Source organism: Balearica regulorum, chromosome 2 (assembly GCF_011004875.1).
Source record: "Balearica regulorum gibbericeps isolate bBalReg1 chromosome 2, bBalReg1.pri, whole genome shotgun sequence".
NCBI classification, from domain to species: Eukaryota; Metazoa; Chordata; class Aves; order Gruiformes; family Gruidae; genus Balearica; species Balearica regulorum.
In genome coordinates this window covers 116,820,566-116,838,858 of record NC_046185.1, presented here as the reverse complement: position 1 = coordinate 116,838,858, position 18,293 = coordinate 116,820,566, and the positions used below count along the sequence as shown (strand labels likewise).

Genomic DNA, 18,293 nt, shown 5'->3' with positions numbered 1-18,293 from the left:
CCTTGGTTTTCTCCTCCGGCCAAGGGTGATGCTTCCTGTGGATATTAACCAAGGTACAGTGAGAAATTCCCCCCTGCAGGATGGTGGGGCCAGGCTTTTCTATGTTGACGGTGTCACCTGGTCAATAGCAGGTCCTTGCAGACACCCTCGTTCATGTCATGGATGCCAATACCCAAGCAAAAGGAAGGGAGGGAGGGCAATGATCTTCATTAGCATTTTTGTGTTTTGGGCAGGGCCTCAATTCACTTGAATGTGAAACACCTGATCTCCAGCTGGGCAACATCCAGCCCCATTGACGTACCTGTACCACTGACAGGTCTGAAGATGGCCAGGACAGCAGTTGGGTTTGCAATTCATGCCTGTTGCAAGGAAGTATAGGGTCATGTTTGGTTTTTTAAAACCATAGCAGACCATTTAACCAGAAATCACTAGATCCCAGATGGGTACGGGGAAGGTGAATTATTTGATTAGTTGGATTGAGTGTGATCAGGCTCCTAATCACTCACAGTAGACTCACTTGTCATTCTTTCATGCTTGCAGGCAGGCCTGAAGTACATCATCTTACATCAGTAGGCATGGGGTAGACTAAGCTGACGGTACATGTGGTATGTATTACATAGGCACAGCTATCCACATTACTAAGTACTGGCTGCATTGACTAAGCCATTCGAAGCTCAGTCCTGCCAGGAATGAGGTATTGGCTGCACAGGGAAGAAAAGCCCAAGCTATTATAGTGTAAAGAGAAGGTTACCCCATAAAAATAGCACCTAGATCCCATGTGTTCAGTTTCTTGCTTAACCACGGACAAGGTAGTTCATCTAATGGTACTGAGGCTAAAATGAAAGTTATTACTGTGGTGAGACAGTCTAGAAAAGCACACTGGAGCAGATTTTTTTTTTTTTGTATTTATATAGTTTGCAGCATTTTACCATGTAAATAAAATGGTAAATACACAAAAATAGCCCAAGACAAAATTATTAGCATACTCCTACCCATCATCTTATACATGCAGCTTTTAAACCATCTGCTGTATTTTTTCTGCAGAGATGTGTACAGTCCTATGGCCTCTAGAGACTACTGTAATACGAATTATTAGTACAAATGGCAGGCAAATCTGCTTTACTGACATGCTGAAACTAACTCACAGGTGCTTTATGGAAGGAACAGAAAATCAGCTTAACTCCTGTACATAAATCTTCATTGGACAGTAAGACATCTGCTACAGTCTTCCTTAGAAGGGCAAAAGTTCCCACATGCCCAGTCTTGAAAAGACAGTTTTCGTCCTGAAGATTGCAACACCAACACCATTGCTATCCTCCACATTGCTTGCAGGGCTCTGCTCTTGAAAGACCTCAGAGACACCACAAAGAACCTGTGCTGGCCTTCCACACCAATGCCAGAAGTGCAATGGGACATGCAAGCCTGCACATAATGTTCACTGGGACAATCTTTGTTTCCTGCACACTTATATGCATTTTGTGGGGAAAAAAAAAAGAAAAATGAAAAAAAAAAAGTGGCACACTGGTCATATATGTATCTACAATGTGCTTCATGCAGACATAATGAAGTCTTGGTTGCAGACTAAGTCTCAGCTGCTCTGCAGCACTGCTGGTGCACGGGGTGACTGCTAGCTGTGCAGCAAGCACCACGTCCCAATCTGCGTTCAAGCATTATCTGCCCAGTGTTGACCATATTGTTGTCACAGGTCACGGTGCTCTAGCTTGGTTTCTTCAAAATCCCAGTGGCCTTTATGTTGGCTTGTGCGACATTAGTAAGGGTTGTACAAATACTGTCATCTTCTCTGCGTAATGCCCCCTTCCCAACATGCAAACGCCATTAACATAACACATCAGTGGAGAGATCAGATGCTGGAGCAGACACACGGTTCTTCATGTGACAGCACTGTACTCACCCCTTAGACTTCAGTTAAACAAAAACTGAGAAGGAAGGTCCATAATTTCTTGTTTCAAGAGCTCTTCAAGAAGTCTTGCTGCTTCAGTGCCCCAATTAACCCCCTCATAGATTGATCACACTAGGCACATTTAGTGCTAGCAATTAATGAAACAATCTGCATCAGACCAGAGGCATCAAAAAAGCCTCTGGCTTGCAGTGCTGTCTCTTTGAGTGAACACTTCCGTCTGCCAGATCAGTGCAGCAGTGGGTGGTAGAGGTAATAGAAATGGTCATTTTTGCTCTTGTCCCACCTCAGGACTAAGCCAGACCATCCTCAGCCCCAAAGAGTCATTTTTTCAGGCAGGTATCACCAGATAGTGGTCTTTGCATGTTTTAACTTAAAAACCAGAGGGATACCCCTTGGGTCTTCAGAGAAATACCAATTGCATAGCCAGCTTCCAAAGCTGTTGCTCTCTTGTACGTAAGATTTCACCCTCTTTTCAGCAGCATCACTGTGGCTTTGGTCTCAGACCAGTCAAGGAAAGATCTGACAAATAGATGGAGCAGCATCTAATGTAATGTTGTAGCCTCTGAGTCTCTCCACGAAAGATGAAGATTCAGCACCTGCTTAGTGGAAATCCAAACACAGATGGGGTAAGTGCCTTCCTCCCACTGTCTTGGGAGCAAGGGCAGGAAGAGCTGTCAGTGCTAATGAGATATAGAGCAGGTGATGTAATTATCATCTGAGAGCCTGAGCAGGATGAGACAGATGTTGCTTTCAGGGTTCATTGCTTTATTATCGACACCTGCTAACCAGCTTACATGATACCCCCTCTAGCAACACCAGATACAGCCTAATATAAACTGAACTGTTTTGAGTAAAATCAAAACACTCTAGGTGATATCAAAGCCATACCCGAGGCTGCCCTTAAACAGTGGGAGTCCCAGTAAGAATTGAAAATGGGGCTATAAATTACTCTTAAATAAAGTAAATATGTCATTCCCGCTTCCTGAGAATCTGTCTCCAAGCTTGCACATCACTGTAAGTCCCTTCTTCCTAAAACGGGATCATCAGTTTTGACAGAGCTGCAGAGGAGTAGTGACTACTCATCTGTAGGCTGAGGAACAAGCTAGTTAACCATGGGTTTGAGGTTATTGTAGGAAAGAGAACCCATCTGATGTTCACTCAATCAGATTTGGGTGGTGGTGCTGAGGAATGGAGGCAGCTCCCACCACGGTGGGAATGGCACAGGGAGACTTGGGGTACGTAAAAACCATAGTTGTGTGTCAAAACGCAGTCAAGTTCTTGCAATAAGGCCCAACATAGCAGATCATCACTCAAACAGGCAGGATGTGTTTGGGAACTTGGTTTTGCCCGGGGGGGAAGATGAAGGGAAGAGGGAAGACCTTGCAGATCAATTTAAACCCCTGTGGCCCTCATGCAATGGCATAATAACAACTGTATGCCGTGTGATGCTTGGATCTGTGCTCATCCATGCTGCTGAGGGCTGAGAACAAGTGGACAAGGGTGATAAAGATCCATTAAACATTGGACAAGGTGAAGTAAGGCTGTAAAGCGCTTTGAGAATCTTGTACCACTGGAGCCCGAAGTGTTACCACGACACAGACATCTGGCAGCAACTGGTAAATCACTGTAGACTGAATTACATTAACTCCAAGGGTACACATGGATACGTCTAAAATCATACCTATGAAATGTGTTGCTCTTGCTCTTAGGCTTGACTGGATTGTGGGGAGCAACATAAGATCTTACTCCAAGGGAGAGGGTGGTAACGGTGTAAGCAGGCACAGAAGAAATCTATTTTTGCCACCAGACCAACTTGACAAGAGAAAAGGACTTTTTCTTTTCAAGTTGTGTTCATTCATTTAAATACTTTTCCAGGTAATTAACACTGACCAGCAACAGAACTGATGTTCCTTGAAGAAGAGTGAAACATTTATTACCCTTCTCATCTTCCTTCCTGAAATGATTGAGGTGAAAGAAAGGTTAGAAGGAGAGTCTTTTCTGGGTTGTCTTATTTCTCTTTTGTCTTTCACATTGGTTCCAGGAACGGAAAGTCATTAATCACCTATCAAGATGGCAGATAAGAGTTACCTTGGGGTTAGTGAGGATTGGAAAAGATCGTTTAAGCATGGCAATTAATTGAAATGAGTAAGATGGGGACAGACTCTTTATTCAAAAGTAAGTAGCAGGTGATAGGCAACAGATTTGGACTGGTATTAAGAAAAATCGAGTGAGGAATCTTAGCTGACAAAGATGAAAAGTAGAAAATGAGTTATAAGGTAAAAAGAAAAAGCAGCAAATGAATGGAGAAAAAAGTTTATAGTGATAATCCCAGTTTATTTATTGTTTTAAATTATTCAGCTGGAAACCTCTGGCTCTACCTTTCCTCCTAATTATGTTAGCCATGTCAGTACTACACAGACAAAGCAGTGGGAGCCAAACATCAGCCACCTTTGAGGCTCCAGAAGAAGAATGCTTCAGACAGTGATTGCATTATGCATCTCTGTGACAAAGTTTTCTCTCCCAGTTAGACTCCTGGGACACCACAGATATATATCCTGGAATACTGCAGCGGCAGGGTTGCACGAGCTCTCATTATACCTTTTGCTGGTTTTATGCAAGCGTTCCTCTGTGTGAAGGACTCCCCGGGAAGCTCCTGCTGACCACTCACCTCTCCTAGAGCTGGTGCAGACTGGCAGCGTTGTTTTACAGGGGCAGGCAATATCACCAAACACCTTCTGCTTTAATCTCCTTTCTGAAGGAGGTGCCAAAAGCCGATGAAATAGCTTGCTATGAAGAGCCAACACAACACAATAAAACCTGCTCACAACCTAAAAATACCTGAAAGATTCATGAGGCCTTTCCTTTGAAAAGCCCTATGGTCAGAACAACTGGTGATAAAACACTTTTTACTGTGTTCTTTCTGCAGTAAAAAAACCTGTGTTCATAAAAGTCTCTGGGAGATATGATTTGACCAACATACAACCTTTTGTCCACAATGGTTTACTTCTACCTCTTTGTTAAGCTCAATACATTCTCTACTAAAGAAATTTGTTGTCCCATACCCATGCAAAAAATTTCCCAATGGCATATTCAGAGTTGAAATATCATCAAGATAAGCAAAATCTCAAATCAAATGCTTTGGTTTCTACAAATTGCCATTTCTATAAGAAAAGGGCATTAGAAAAAATTTAACACGCCAATGGGTGCTGCTTCTTATATACTTAGACGTTGTAGAGATACAGTAGGGCTACAGGGTGTTGTGGTGTCTATTGGCAGGGTCTGCCGTGCTTCACTGTTCAGCTTATTTGGATTTTTCAGCCAAGGTCTGGTGCAACATGGTGAAAACACACCAGAGAGTAGGCAGAATCCCTGTTTGCCATTGGAGCAGCTATCCAAAAAACCTTTGATCTCGGAGGAAACCCATTGCTAGTATCAGATGGCTAACAAATTGTTACTCTCTAGAAGAAAGCAGGTGTGGTGGGTTGACCCTGGCTGAGGGCCAGGTGCCCACCAGAGCCGCTCTATCACTCCCCTCTTTCATTAGACAGGGGAGAAAAGGTACAATGAAAAAAAAAAAACTTACGGGTCGAGATAAGGACAGGGAGAGATCATTCTCTAATTATCATCACGAGCAAAACAGACCGAACTTAGAGAGGGAATTCATCTTATTTATTACTAAGCAAAACAGAGTAGAGGAATGAGAAATAAAACCAAATCTTAAAAACACCTCCCCCCACCCCTCCCATCTTCCCGGGCTCAACTTCACTCCCGGCTTCAACCTCCGCCCCCCCTCAGCGGCACAGGGGGACGGGGAGTGGGGGTTACGGTCAGTTCAGCACGTGGTGTTTCTGCCGCTTCTTCATCCTCAGGGGGAGGACTCATTGTTCCCCCGCTCCAGCGTGGGGTCCCTCTCACAGGAGACAGTCCTTCATGGCCTTCTCCAACGTGAGTCTCCTCCACAGGGTGCAGACCTTCAGGAACAGACTGCTCCAGCGTGGGTCCCCCACGGGGTCACAAGTCCTGCCAGCAAACCTGCTCTGGCGTGGGCTCCTCTCTCCACGGATCCACAGGTCCTGCCAGAAGCTTGCTCCAGCGCGGGCTTCCCACGGGGCCACAGCCTCCTTCAGGTGTCTCTACCTGCTCCAGCGTGGGGGGGTCCTCCACGGGCTGCAGGTGGAATCGCTACACCCCCTCATCCTCCCTCCATGGGCTGCAGGGGGACAGCCTGCCTGACCATGGTCTTCACCACGGGCTGCAGGGGAATCTTGCTCGGCGCCTGGAGCACCTCCTGCCCCTCCTTCTGCACTGACCTTGGTGTCCACAGAGTTTCTTACATCTTCTCACTCCTCTCTCTGGCTGCAAAAGCGCTCTCTAACTGTTTTTTGTCTTTCTTAAATATGTTATCACAGAGGCGCTGATTGGCTTGGCCTTGGCCAGCGGCGGGCCCTGTGTCTGACAGAGCCAGCTGGCATTGGCTCTGTCAGACACAGGGGAAGCTTCTAGCAGCTTCTCATAGAAGCCACCCCTGTAGCCCCCCCCCCCCCCCCCCCCCCCCGCTACCAAAACCTTGCCACGCAAAACCAACACAGCAGGAAACAGAACTGAAATTGCATTTCAAAGTCGCATGTTCAGAAGTCAAAATTTCTCTCCTGGCTGTTACTGAACCACTCATAGTCTTTAAACTGGGACAGAGGCCAGCAGGACTAAGTTTTCAGCTTCTCTGTGCCCAAAATGTCCATTTCCTAGTGAATACTGACATCCAAATGGCAGAGGTCAGGGCCTCTCAGAAGTTACCCCTTGGAGCAGGCTTTTGTCCTGGAGTGGTGGCTTCCAGATAAATTAGCAGTCTCTCAGTCATAACTCTCCCTTTCATCTTCATATAAAAAAACCCAAAAAACAAACCCAAAACAAAACAAAACAACCCCCCCCCCCCAAAAAACCAAACAAACAAACAAAACCAAACACCAAAAAAACCTGCTTTGAAAAGATACTGACAAAATAAAAAAGCCATTCACCTCCTGGAGCTGAAGATTGATCCCTGTGTCACATGTGTGAAGCATCCAGTTATGACTTTTTGATTCCTGCTGAATAAAAGACCAATTTTAATAAATCTTTGATGTCTTCTAATCAAACTTCAATATTTGGCGCAATAATTTTTTTTTGCATAAATATCCTGTTCAGCTACTAGCTGGAGCACGCAGAGCCAGGTTGCTCTAAAGCATCAATCTTGAGGAAATTGGAGAAGTTCATAACAAGCTCTCAGTCATATTTGCAATGCAAGATTAACACCATTTCTGCATGACTTGGCTCAGTCTAAGTCCTGAAAGACCAATAACACCCAGAGCAGCTGTGATTAAAGTTCACACACTGGGCTGTCATTCAGTGGACATTATACTAATTACAGTCCTGCTGGCTTCAGAGAAGAATTGTTCTGCTGTCTTTTAAGATACCAAGGCTGTTGTAATTGCATGTATACAAAATAAATCTAAAAAAATTCAGAATAAATCTCAAAAAATTAAAGATTCAGGTAGCAACTTCATTAAGATTGGGAACTTGAAACTAGCTCTGCTGCAACAGGGCAGATTTAACTTTCCAAAAATGATGTTTTCTTCAGATATGCTGGCTGGTACAATTCTCTTTGCATGCACTATTACTGCTCAGTGTATGGGGCATGACTCATGATACATCACAACACAGAGTGATAGCTAGAGAAAATTGAGCTTCTGAAAACTGAGATTAAAGGGGAAAAGCCACAGGAATAAATAATACAATAGACAGATAGGGCTGGAGCATACAAATGACATGTCTCAGAATAAGTTTTGGCCTGTCATCTAGCCCCTGGTAGTGGGCTGTGGACACACTTTGCCTTCCTGGCATCCTAAGGGAAGCGTGAGATAATTAAAAGAAGTGAAGCATGAGGCCTTCTGCTATCAAATCCAGCTATGCCGCTAGTTGAGGTTCAGAGACTTGTGTATTTTCCAGCATCCCCTCATTTTTAGTCCTCTGATGAACAGCCCCAGGCCACCAGCCAGCTCTGCCCACCTGCAGCCTGCAAGGTCGGACACCTGCAGCAACTGCCCCGTGACTCCGGTCTCAGCACAGAGACCCATTCCCACCCAGCAAACCCCCTGCTTGGCTTCTGCAGCTCTGCCCTGGCTGCGGTGGGTCCAAGCACAGCCCCACACCTTCCCATGGGAGGAAAGCTGCAGTCTGGCTTTGCCCCATCAGTAGAGACATTTGTGGTACAAGCGTAAATAAGTACTGCACTCCTACCAATTTTTTAGTTATCTTTTTTTTACTTAAAGACTCTGACTTGAAAATTTGTCTTGCAGTTCTTCCTATGAATTTCATATTTGTCAAGTAGTACTTCATGATTTCAAGTGCTGCTTACAACTAATAAAACTCCTGGCAAACTTTGCTTTGGTTTAAGGAAAAGGCTACTTGTTGCTGCCAGTATTTCATACTCCTCCATATCTACAAATGCATGTGCAGAGCACAGTGCATGAGCCGAGCAGAGCACGCTTTACCACCTCTGCTGCTTCCTTTTGGGAACAGAAGAGATGGCAGGTCTGGCAACTGGAAGGAAACCAAAGAGAGGATGGGGAGATATCAGAGAGCAAAGAGAAGGAACAGTCCTCTAAAAATCTCTTGCTGATGTTCGGGCTCTGCAGATAAACACACACACATAAGTTAATTATTGGGCCTTTTTTTTTCCCTCGAATTACTATCTCTCAGTAGTAAGATGCAGAGGCTGATGTTATAAAAGGGTGCATGGTTTTAAATTAAATTAAAAGAATACAATAACTTCATAATGGCTTTTCCAGAACATAGGCATCCTTCCAGCAAGAAGTAATCTGATGTTATTGTAAGAGCTGTTAAGCTTTCACACTCAAATTGCCACAACATTGCAAACTAAATCCATGCAGCTCATGTATTGCTTGTTATTCTTAGCCTTACTAGCCTTGTACTGGGTATGCCACCTGCCCTTTTGTTCTGCCCTGCTTTCCACAGTCAGAGGCAAGCTGCTGAAACACTTCTGAGAAATGCCAGCATACAAGTGCCCAGGAAAGTCATCTTGTGTTGGCCCACCCACACGCCCTCCCACCTGACAGACGTCTTTTGTTAAATCAATACCACAGAAAAGCCAACAGAAAAGATCATGTCTGTCTTTGTGCAAGTGCATATAGCACTTCAGCGTTGATCGCCCTTGAAACAACTGGGAGTAAAGTAACACCGGCAATGGCCTCTATTTTCCTGGAGAAAACAGTGGAATCCCAGAGGAGTAAATGAAATATCTATGCTCCAACCTTGGCTTTAAATGATGGCCTTCGTCCCCAGTGAGTTGAGCTCCAGCGATCCTGGGGGGGTTTTGTATGGGCAAAAAAGTTTAACTGCCAGGAGCTCAGGGCGGGATGGAGGTCAGACTTAAGAGGTCCTAATCTCGCTTCCACAGAAGTCAGCTGAAAGACTCCCATGGAGAATATGATCCTACCTCTCACCAGCTGTGTTTTAGCATTGACAAGAATTAAAGAGTAGGTTAAATAAGATCGAATAAGTACAAATTTTTTCAAAAAAAATGTGATGGAAGAGGGGTAGAAGGAAGGGACAGAGACTGATGCATTTGGGGGAAAAACCTAAAATTTCAAGACCACGAGAGATACATGAATGAAACATAATCATTAATAATTAGAAGTTTTAAGCTGAATGCCTATGTATGTATTCCTTAAAGAAAAAAAATACTATATCCAGTGAAGTGCATATATGTGCGCCTAAGGATGCTACAGCCAGGGTGAGGGTGATGTCATATAGGCTGTTAGCAAAGGAGAATCAGTTTCCAAGTCACATGTGTGTGAGCTGATACATCCTGGGCAAAAGGATGTTAGTCCATCATCATAGCCCTGTCTCTGTCTATGGAGGGAGTCCAGTGCAACGATGTGAAAACAATCCTTTGTTAAACTCTCTCCCTCGTTCTCTGATAACGGATGTAGTTGCTGATATTAAAAACAAGAAAGAAAAGTAGAAACCAATAGAAATTGATATGGAACAAGTTACAATGCACCAAAAAAAATTCTGTATTTTTCCTTCGTGTCTTTAATTTTCTTTTTTTATTTTCTACACATTAAAACTTAGAATTTATGCTGAAGATACCAGGGAAAGCTCTAGGACAGTTAGGAGTGGGAGAGAGGAGTTTTCTGAGTATGTTCAGCACAACAGAAATCATATTAAGAACTGCTAAAGTTGATGCTGAAGTTCCAGTTCAGCACTAGACAAATACAGCTCTAATCTTTTTTGGAAAGTCATGGCAAAAGGTATTCAGAAGGAGGTGAGACACTTGTAAGCCAACCCATTCAAACACGCTGTGCACTGGCACCCACAGATGCAAGTTCTCTCCAAGACAGATGAACAGAGACATTTTTTGCTCTAAGACAGGGAAACCACAGAGTTTCAGATCAGGACAGCCACATCCTGAAACTCACTGAAAAAGATTTAATCTATACAGGTTTCCCACCCAGCACAAAAGAAGCTTCAGCGATGCTGTAGGGATTTAAAAAAAAATAACCTAGGATATATTAAAAAAAAAAAAAAATATGTGGCCTACTGTAAGGGACATCGTGTTACCTGCACAGGCAACACAGATAAGATGAACACCAGCTACAGAACTACTTGCAATTTAGGTGCTGAAAAATAGGATGCTGGAAAAGGCATCAAAAATTTTACCAGATACTTCAAAAATGACTTCCAGTCAGGTAGTTATTCCAAAGCTCTTCAAAAGGATGGTTTCCAAGTAATTTGTTCACCTGCTGTCATCACTTTCAGAGAGCAAGGCCAAGGCCAGTGACAAGTCCTTTAGTCCAAGACAGACATAAAAAACCCACCAAGGACTCCAAGATGAATGAGACAAATTCAGACCAGAAATAAAGCCCATGTTTTGAGGAGCAAGGGTAACTGACCAATTAGACAAGATACGAGAAGAATGGCAGAGTTTGGGTCTGAGACAGAGATGACTTAGAAAATAATCTTCACCCAGCACTGAAGCTACTAGCCTCAAGACAGCAGTAACCCTGCAAGATCAGGAATAACACAGGAAATGTGGGAGACCGTGTAAGGGTGGTGTCTGAACTTAACCTTTCTGAACCATTGTTGAAAATCATTATTATTAACCTGAAATATAAACCGGGAATGAATCACTGAAAGTCTTTGAGAGGCCTTTCATTATAAGTATCCTTGCACTAAGTTATTGAGGGTACTTCAAAGAAACAAAAAGGAGCAATTGTGCTATCCAGGAACAAGGAGTGGAAATGATTTTAAGCCTTAAAAATGGCACTTACTTTTTCAAGAATTGTTGCCCAAGTGTTTGCAGCATTAGCGAGAGTTTTCAATTGTCTAATCATGGTTAATCTTAACCTTGAAACCGGTTATTAGTCAGCCAGCCACTGGGAAGGGGAGGTGAGGAGGGGAAGCTTTTGGTGTCACGCAGATGTCAACGCAAAGCAACCCTAATGAAGCCAGAGGAATCACAGTAATGTAAAACATACATGTAATGCAAAATACATACATATTCTGACTCTGGGGATTGCACCCATGCCAACGTGACTGGCACATGAGCAAACAGCACTGAGAAGCAGCCCTGTGTGCAGCGAGACGCCTGCTCAGCCAGTCCTGTAATTTACAAAGAGCTTCCCCAAAACCCACTCTCCTCGACGGTGAGTGACAGCAAAGCACTTGGAAAAATAGCATGGAAGTGAAGTACCAGAAACTAATCCAATAGCCACTTGTGCTCTCCTGTACCCCGAGGCACCGGTTTTATGGAGGAAAAGACGGTGGGCTTAGGCAGGTTCCCTTGGTGGCCCCCTGCCCTGTGCCCACACCTGGAGGCGTAGCCACCATTTCAGAGACCCAGCTGCTGACCTGGGCAGATGTGGACCTGCAGCTGCAAGGGACAAGGGGAATAGCAGTCACCGTGGGTCAAGTGTATGCACGTGTTTCTGTCACTGCTACTACTACACTGCTATCCCGAATAACCCAAGCAGGAGTGAGACTGACGTTTGGATAGTACCAGTGTATTAACTTTGCAGTTGCATTTTGCAACCCCAAATATCAATGACCAGACAGAAAAGCTGATCTATGCTAACGGAGCTACCACTGATTTAATCTTTTAGTTTAAGGAGATAGGCACAAACAAGTATGACTCTAATTCTTCCAGAGATTGGTTGGAAAAAAATAATTTTGAAGAACCACACCATGAAGTCTCATCCATTTCTTAAAGGTGGACAGACTTGGCAGCCATATGAGTTTATATGGCTCTGGTGTGAGCAGAAGACATGCTGGTGTTTGTCTGCTGGAAATGACACAGGACATTCCTGATCAGTGCTTTGAAAGCAGCTTTTCCCCTCCTCTACATAACCATGCAATCTTTTAACATGATCCTGAGAATTATCCTTTTTCCAGTACCCCATTTGACTTTGTTGCTGATGTCATGGAAAAAAAGCAGTCAGTTGTTTACCAGAGCATTCGATTTGTTATCAGCAGATCTGGCTATGAATAATTATACCACATATTAATACCATAGTAAGCCAGCTAATGGGCTACAGACGCCTAACAAATAACAGGATGAGAGAAGAAAGGGCAGATTGGCAGGAGGTTGTTTGCCTTTGTGAGGGCTGAATTATAGAACTGGCCGGGCTTCAAAACTATGAATCATTAAGAACATGCACACAGCAGTTTTACATCAGTGAGCTCTATTGACTGTAGAGGAGCTAATATTGATCTACTAAACATATGGGAGTGGGGAAGCAGGTCCCACATAGTTAAAAACGTTGTGTTTTAATGTCTGTCCTTTGGATTGTGTTGGTTCCTTGAAACACCCACACATTTCTGACATCATGACCAGACCTTTCTCCAAAGCCTTTGAAATGCTAGCTGTTTCTTTTCAGGTTCACAATGACAGAAATCTTTGAAACGCGACTGAAAAAAGATGATTATGAGTTACTATGCTTATCACACCTTGTATCTCCCTTATCACGTTAACTGAGTTTGCAATACCTGCACTGAGGTCTATGTTCATGGAGATGTTCCTAAATATAAAAAAAACCCAGAATTGACTTGCCTTTCCTTACTAGTTGGGTTTTATCTTAATTTGTGCAAATAGGGCAAAAATACTGCCTCACTGCATAACTGTTGTATGCTATGTTGCAACCCATGACATGAGTGGCAAGGAACCACTGTACAGCACTTTGTTCTTCACTCCTGCAGGGAAGGAGGAGTGAACATTGCAGACCATGAGGCTGTGCTGACCACAGGGAAGGGAATTCAGACTTTGTTTGCTTTTCTACCCATAAATACACTTCATTGTTCATTATAGGAGATAGCACAATTAGCCCATTGACTATTAGAGGCTATTTCATGGGCCAACAACAAAAACACTTAAGCAGAAATTATACTTAGCCTGTTTTATTCATGAGACTCAGAAACCCTGGACTAACATCAACAGACCATAACCATATGGGTTTCCACTGGTGTGTTCTATCACATATTTGCACACAAATGACAAATAAACATTTTGCATGCTGGAATGTAATAGGTAAACACTGAATTTAGGATCTTAACTATAACATATGATTTTTCTTCATGTACTTAGTTAATGCTTCAGGTTGTACATAGAGCTTTATTAAATATTTGCATCTCTAATTGAATCTTAACATTTTCTTGAATGTGATCATAGGACCTCTCAGCACCATGGTTTCCCATCCCCAGTGACCTGTTGCTAACAATGTCTGACTTTATTCTTACAAATATTGCAGTCACTTTCCTGTCACTGTGAGCCATAGCACAGGGCTAAAACAAATGGAAGCTGAACACAGTACTTTCATTCTGACAAGCAAGGGCACATCCACGAGCACTTAACTGTCTTGGCAGCCTCCAGTAATAATAATCATACCTGGACCCTGTTGAAATAGAAAGAATCTCTCTGTGGGATAGGATTACGTGAAATACAAGACATTTTTGAATTTAAATGATGATTTTCCATCTCTCTACCATAAAGAAGTAGTGAGTTTGTGATATGCATCTGTTTCAAGGAAAACTCTGTTTGCAACATGACCTCCACACAATGTGGCCTGTGCACTGGTAAACAAACTAGGCGTGATGGAAATCTACCACTTCAGGTTGGGCTATTGAAAACCAAGAATATGAATGATTTAATTTTCAGCTCTTTACGACGAAGATGAACAAGGCATAGAGCTCTTTAATTTCTCCTGTTAATCCAACCCACCTCATGGAAAACCTGAGCTGTGGCCCTTTGTGACCCTTTTCCTTTGCTTTTATGTAAGAGAAAGAGAGGGAGACCAGAGGAAATTAAAAAAGCAAGGGCGATAAAGTGATGTCTCAAATGACCAAGGCATTGAAAAAAATTCAGAACTGGCAACTCACCTTGAAGTTTCCAAGTCTCCAGTTCCCTGGACCCTTCCAGGGAGCCAAACTTCATACCTTGCTGTGGGGCACAACATTATCGGCCTCTTCTCCTTCAGAAAAAGCACATGTGGTTTAAAGTGATGAGGGACAAATAAATATTTGCTCTAAAATTATTCTTGACATGCAAGATCTCAGGGAAGGACCTATTTAGGGCTGATTGGCTGCCTCCCTTGCACAAACATTTGGTAATTTAAAATTTGATCACTGTAAGTCACTTAGTCACAATCAAACTGTAGGTCAAATTGCATCATTTTCCCTAAAGTGCTTTTGGAAACAAATGAGATCACTGAAAATATAAATTAGTGCAGAATATATTAGATATTTACAATCTATTTATGTGTGGACAATAAATGATTTCACTATAGAGAGAAGAGTGTAAGCTAATGCAAACAGACAGGGAATGGCAGAAGCTTTCATTTAATAACAAGTGTATTTAATATAACTATTTTACTACATACTTCTGAAAGAAACATAGTCTTTCCAACTGCAGTTGACCTGCATCTGCACAAATTAGAAGAAAATCTGGCTTACAGAGCAAGGGATAAAAAAACCAAACAGAAACGTCTATTTCCCTGTAATAAGCTGTGAATACTTGAATCTTAAGGAAACTTGGTGGCTTCTAATAACTGAAAGATATTTATGGTACTTATACAATGATCAGATTCACATCTTTTGCTTTATGATACTTTTTTGATTGTTGTTATTCAAAACCAGTTTCATTAAAAAGCAATCTTTGGTATCGTGTGACTTCATTTCTTTTGCATGAGTCTTCTAACAATTCTAATTATTATTGTAATAACCCCAATACCTATTAACTGCCCTCCCTTTCAATTTCACATTCTTCAGCTCAGACAAAATCATGGTAAACCTTTCATATTGACTCTTTTCAAGCATCATGGCTGTTGGGTTTAAACCACTGCACGGCGTTGTACATCCTCAGTTTATTAGGGCTTGCACTTGCTGGACCTTGAGCAAACTCTATAGAGGAAGCCAAGCAAGTCCAATAGGAAAAGGAAACTTGCTCTGCCTGGGGATGTAAGTTATCTTCTACCACAGTGCTGTCACTTGGCTTGCTGGAAGGGGAGAACTGACGTTCAGGAATGGTGGGCAGAAAACAGAAGAGAGCAGACCTTCTGTTTTGCAGCACAAGGCAACGCAGTCCTTTAATAACCACAGGGTTGGAGAAGACTCATTTTAAAAGGGATACCAGAATTTCATCTGAAAGAAGAACCAAGCATTTGCGTGGTCATGAAGATGTGAAAGAAAACAAGGCAAGGCACTTGCTCTGCCCCATCTAAGCAGATACCATGGATACCATGAGGCCGTCCCATTTTAAGTTTTGTATTTCTCACCATCAGTCAATTTATTCAATGCTGTTTGAAGTAATACAGTCCAGTGAAGTAATATATCTGCACCACTCCTTTTCACACTGATCCTGCACTCTGTTTAGAGCTTGGATTTTGAAGTTTCATATTCGTTCCCTGCCCATAGACCTAATTACCTTGGCTAGATGACAGACCACATTACTCACAGAGTGACACTGGCAAACCCAGTGAATTAGCTGAGGATCACATAACTTCACAATCCCCATTTCAATGAGATGTTAAAGTGAAAACTCTTTTCAGAGTTGTCATTCTCTGGTTCATCTCCACCTTCCAAAACAATTTAGCCCAAGAAGGGGGCTGCAGAATGGAGATTGCTATCACTAAAATCAAATTTGCAAGAGAAAAGGCTATACTGCTAGCTTCTTAATGGGAGGCTTCAGTTACCTACACTGTTTGTTCGGTTCTTTAAATAGCAATAAATATGTGGAATTGGAATAGGGATCTGATCATAGGAACTACACTGAAAACAGGAGCCCATACAGTAAGTATTCATGTGGCATTATTCATAACAGAAGCAGAGATGCTGCTGCTATTTGAATTAATGACCAAGAAAACCTGAAGCTGATCCCCCAAGGAAAAGGATGTACAATGCTGTCTCTCCCCGGCCTCATTTTAAGACTCAAACTGATTCAAACTGTTAATGGGATAAATATTCAGCATTTTTCTTTCCTCTCCCATCTACCTCTCCTATTTTTACCTTGGTAGGCATCATTACCATAATATAGGCTCATTATATTATGCATTGGGCCCAATTTTGAATGCTTAATAACAAATCCTCTCTTGTTCATGTACTGTGGTTGAGCCCAATGGGACTGTTTGTGGGGTGATCATTTAGGTAATTAAGGGTTGTGCTACAAGATGTGGAGCTGACTTAGCAACACGTACCGTGTATTCAATAATTTCCATTAACATATTTATTAACCAAGTCAATATGTCAAGGCATATCATAATCGTTACTATTTCACCGTCTTACAACAAGCAAGGGAGGCAGAAGGGAGGGGGAGAGAATCCCATCCTTTCAATAACCAAAAGGCAGGTCTCAGAAAAATGGAAAGAAGGAAAGAAAGGAAGACACCAGGCAGATGGGACACTGAGGAACATAGATAAAAGGGAATATTAAAAAATTGTATGGATGACGGCAAGAGAGCAGCTATGATGTCCAACAATTTTGCAAAGCATTTAATACCATGTCCAAAATCTTACTGTCAAACTTAGTTCAAATTGCTTTGGACCTGATCAGTGCCACCTGGACAGAAACTTAATCAACCAGCTACGAATTCAGGGTGATGACAGCAAGCAGCAACACAAAGCCAAGAGATGAAACGTATGGTCAGATTCTGCCCAGATCTGGGGTTTTGGGAGTTTGGATACTATGGCAAAGTACCACAGAAGTGAATTTAGGAGACTGACTGAAAAAATTGGATGGCAATTGCTGATTTAGAAGAGGCAAAAGGTCAATGAGGAAAGAGAGCAAATATTACTGGGAATTATACACACTGGTCAGGATGCAAAAGGTTGGGTAAAATTGTCTGGGATGCAAGGAGGACAAACATCTCTGGTACCTCCTGGCCTCCCCTCGAGCAGAGCTACCCACTGCAGCAGTGACTCTGCTGGGTAGAAGAAGGTTTCTCTGATCCTCCTGAATTTGTCTTGTTGCTTTATTTAGGTCTTTGGTGAGGGCTTGGGTTTGCCTTCCTGGTTGCCATTGTGCTTCTGAGGACCCAGGCCCCAGTGTTCACAGCACAGTTTAAATCCGATGCAGCCATGTCGAAATCAACCCAGATTCCTGTCTGCTGGTAGGAGTCAGAGCAACCACTGGCCCACTGTGACCAGGTGTTGAAACCACACGTACAGCTCACGCACCTACAAGCAGACCCAGCTCTAGAGACCTGATCCACCTACATTTGCTCTGTGGTAGATCTAATTAGGCTGAAGCCCAAGAAACAAGAACATCTGTCTCTCCTAAAAGTCACAGCTCCTGGGCCCAGTATACGCCATTCACAAACATCTGGTGCAGGATTTGGACCTGTTGCAATATGCTTACTGGTGGGTATTTTAGCTCTGCTAGTATGACAGCATTATATCTTCTTTAGTTCCATAATTAGAAAAATCAGGGTTCGTGTGCAATAAATTATTTCAGTGTACATTTTAGTAAAATAACCTTTGGAAAGGGTAAATGTTCTGACATCAGGAATGGCAAGGAAACAGGTTTCTTAGCCAGGTTGCCTAATTACCTTCCTGTAGACTCACAGGGAACCACCCCAGATCCAAAAGCTGCACAGTCACTCAGGTGGCACAGGCTCATGCCTACCTCCCCTGGACCAGCACTCCCTGGGGCACCTCTCCGTTGTTCAGGTCAGCCTCACACCTTCCTGCTGCGCCTCAAGGACATGTTTCTTGCCATGTCTGTCGTGCCTTCCCTCTCCATCACCACAGGTCATCAGGATTGGATCAGCATGAGAAAGTTTATCCTCCTCCTCGCCCCAGGTGATGATGGCTGTGGGACGGCGGACGGG

At 43.0% G+C, this 18,293-nt stretch overlaps 1 long non-coding RNA gene across 2 annotated transcripts; it reads right to left on the bottom strand.

Moving 5' to 3' along the window:
- Nucleotides 1–890: 890 nt before the first annotated feature.
- On the bottom strand, nucleotides 891–18,282 carry LOC142600510 (uncharacterized). 2 transcript variants are annotated; one of them, XR_012834032.1, is made up of 3 exons: nucleotides 18,089–18,282; nucleotides 14,351–14,442; nucleotides 891–2,517 (listed from the first exon to the last, which is right to left on the bottom strand). It is a non-coding gene; the product is annotated as an uncharacterized LOC142600510 (long non-coding RNA). The 2 variants fall into 2 exon arrangements; XR_012834033.1 differs by lacking the exon at nucleotides 891–2,517 and adding an exon at nucleotides 13,376–13,866.
- Nucleotides 18,283–18,293: the final 11 nt, after the last annotated feature.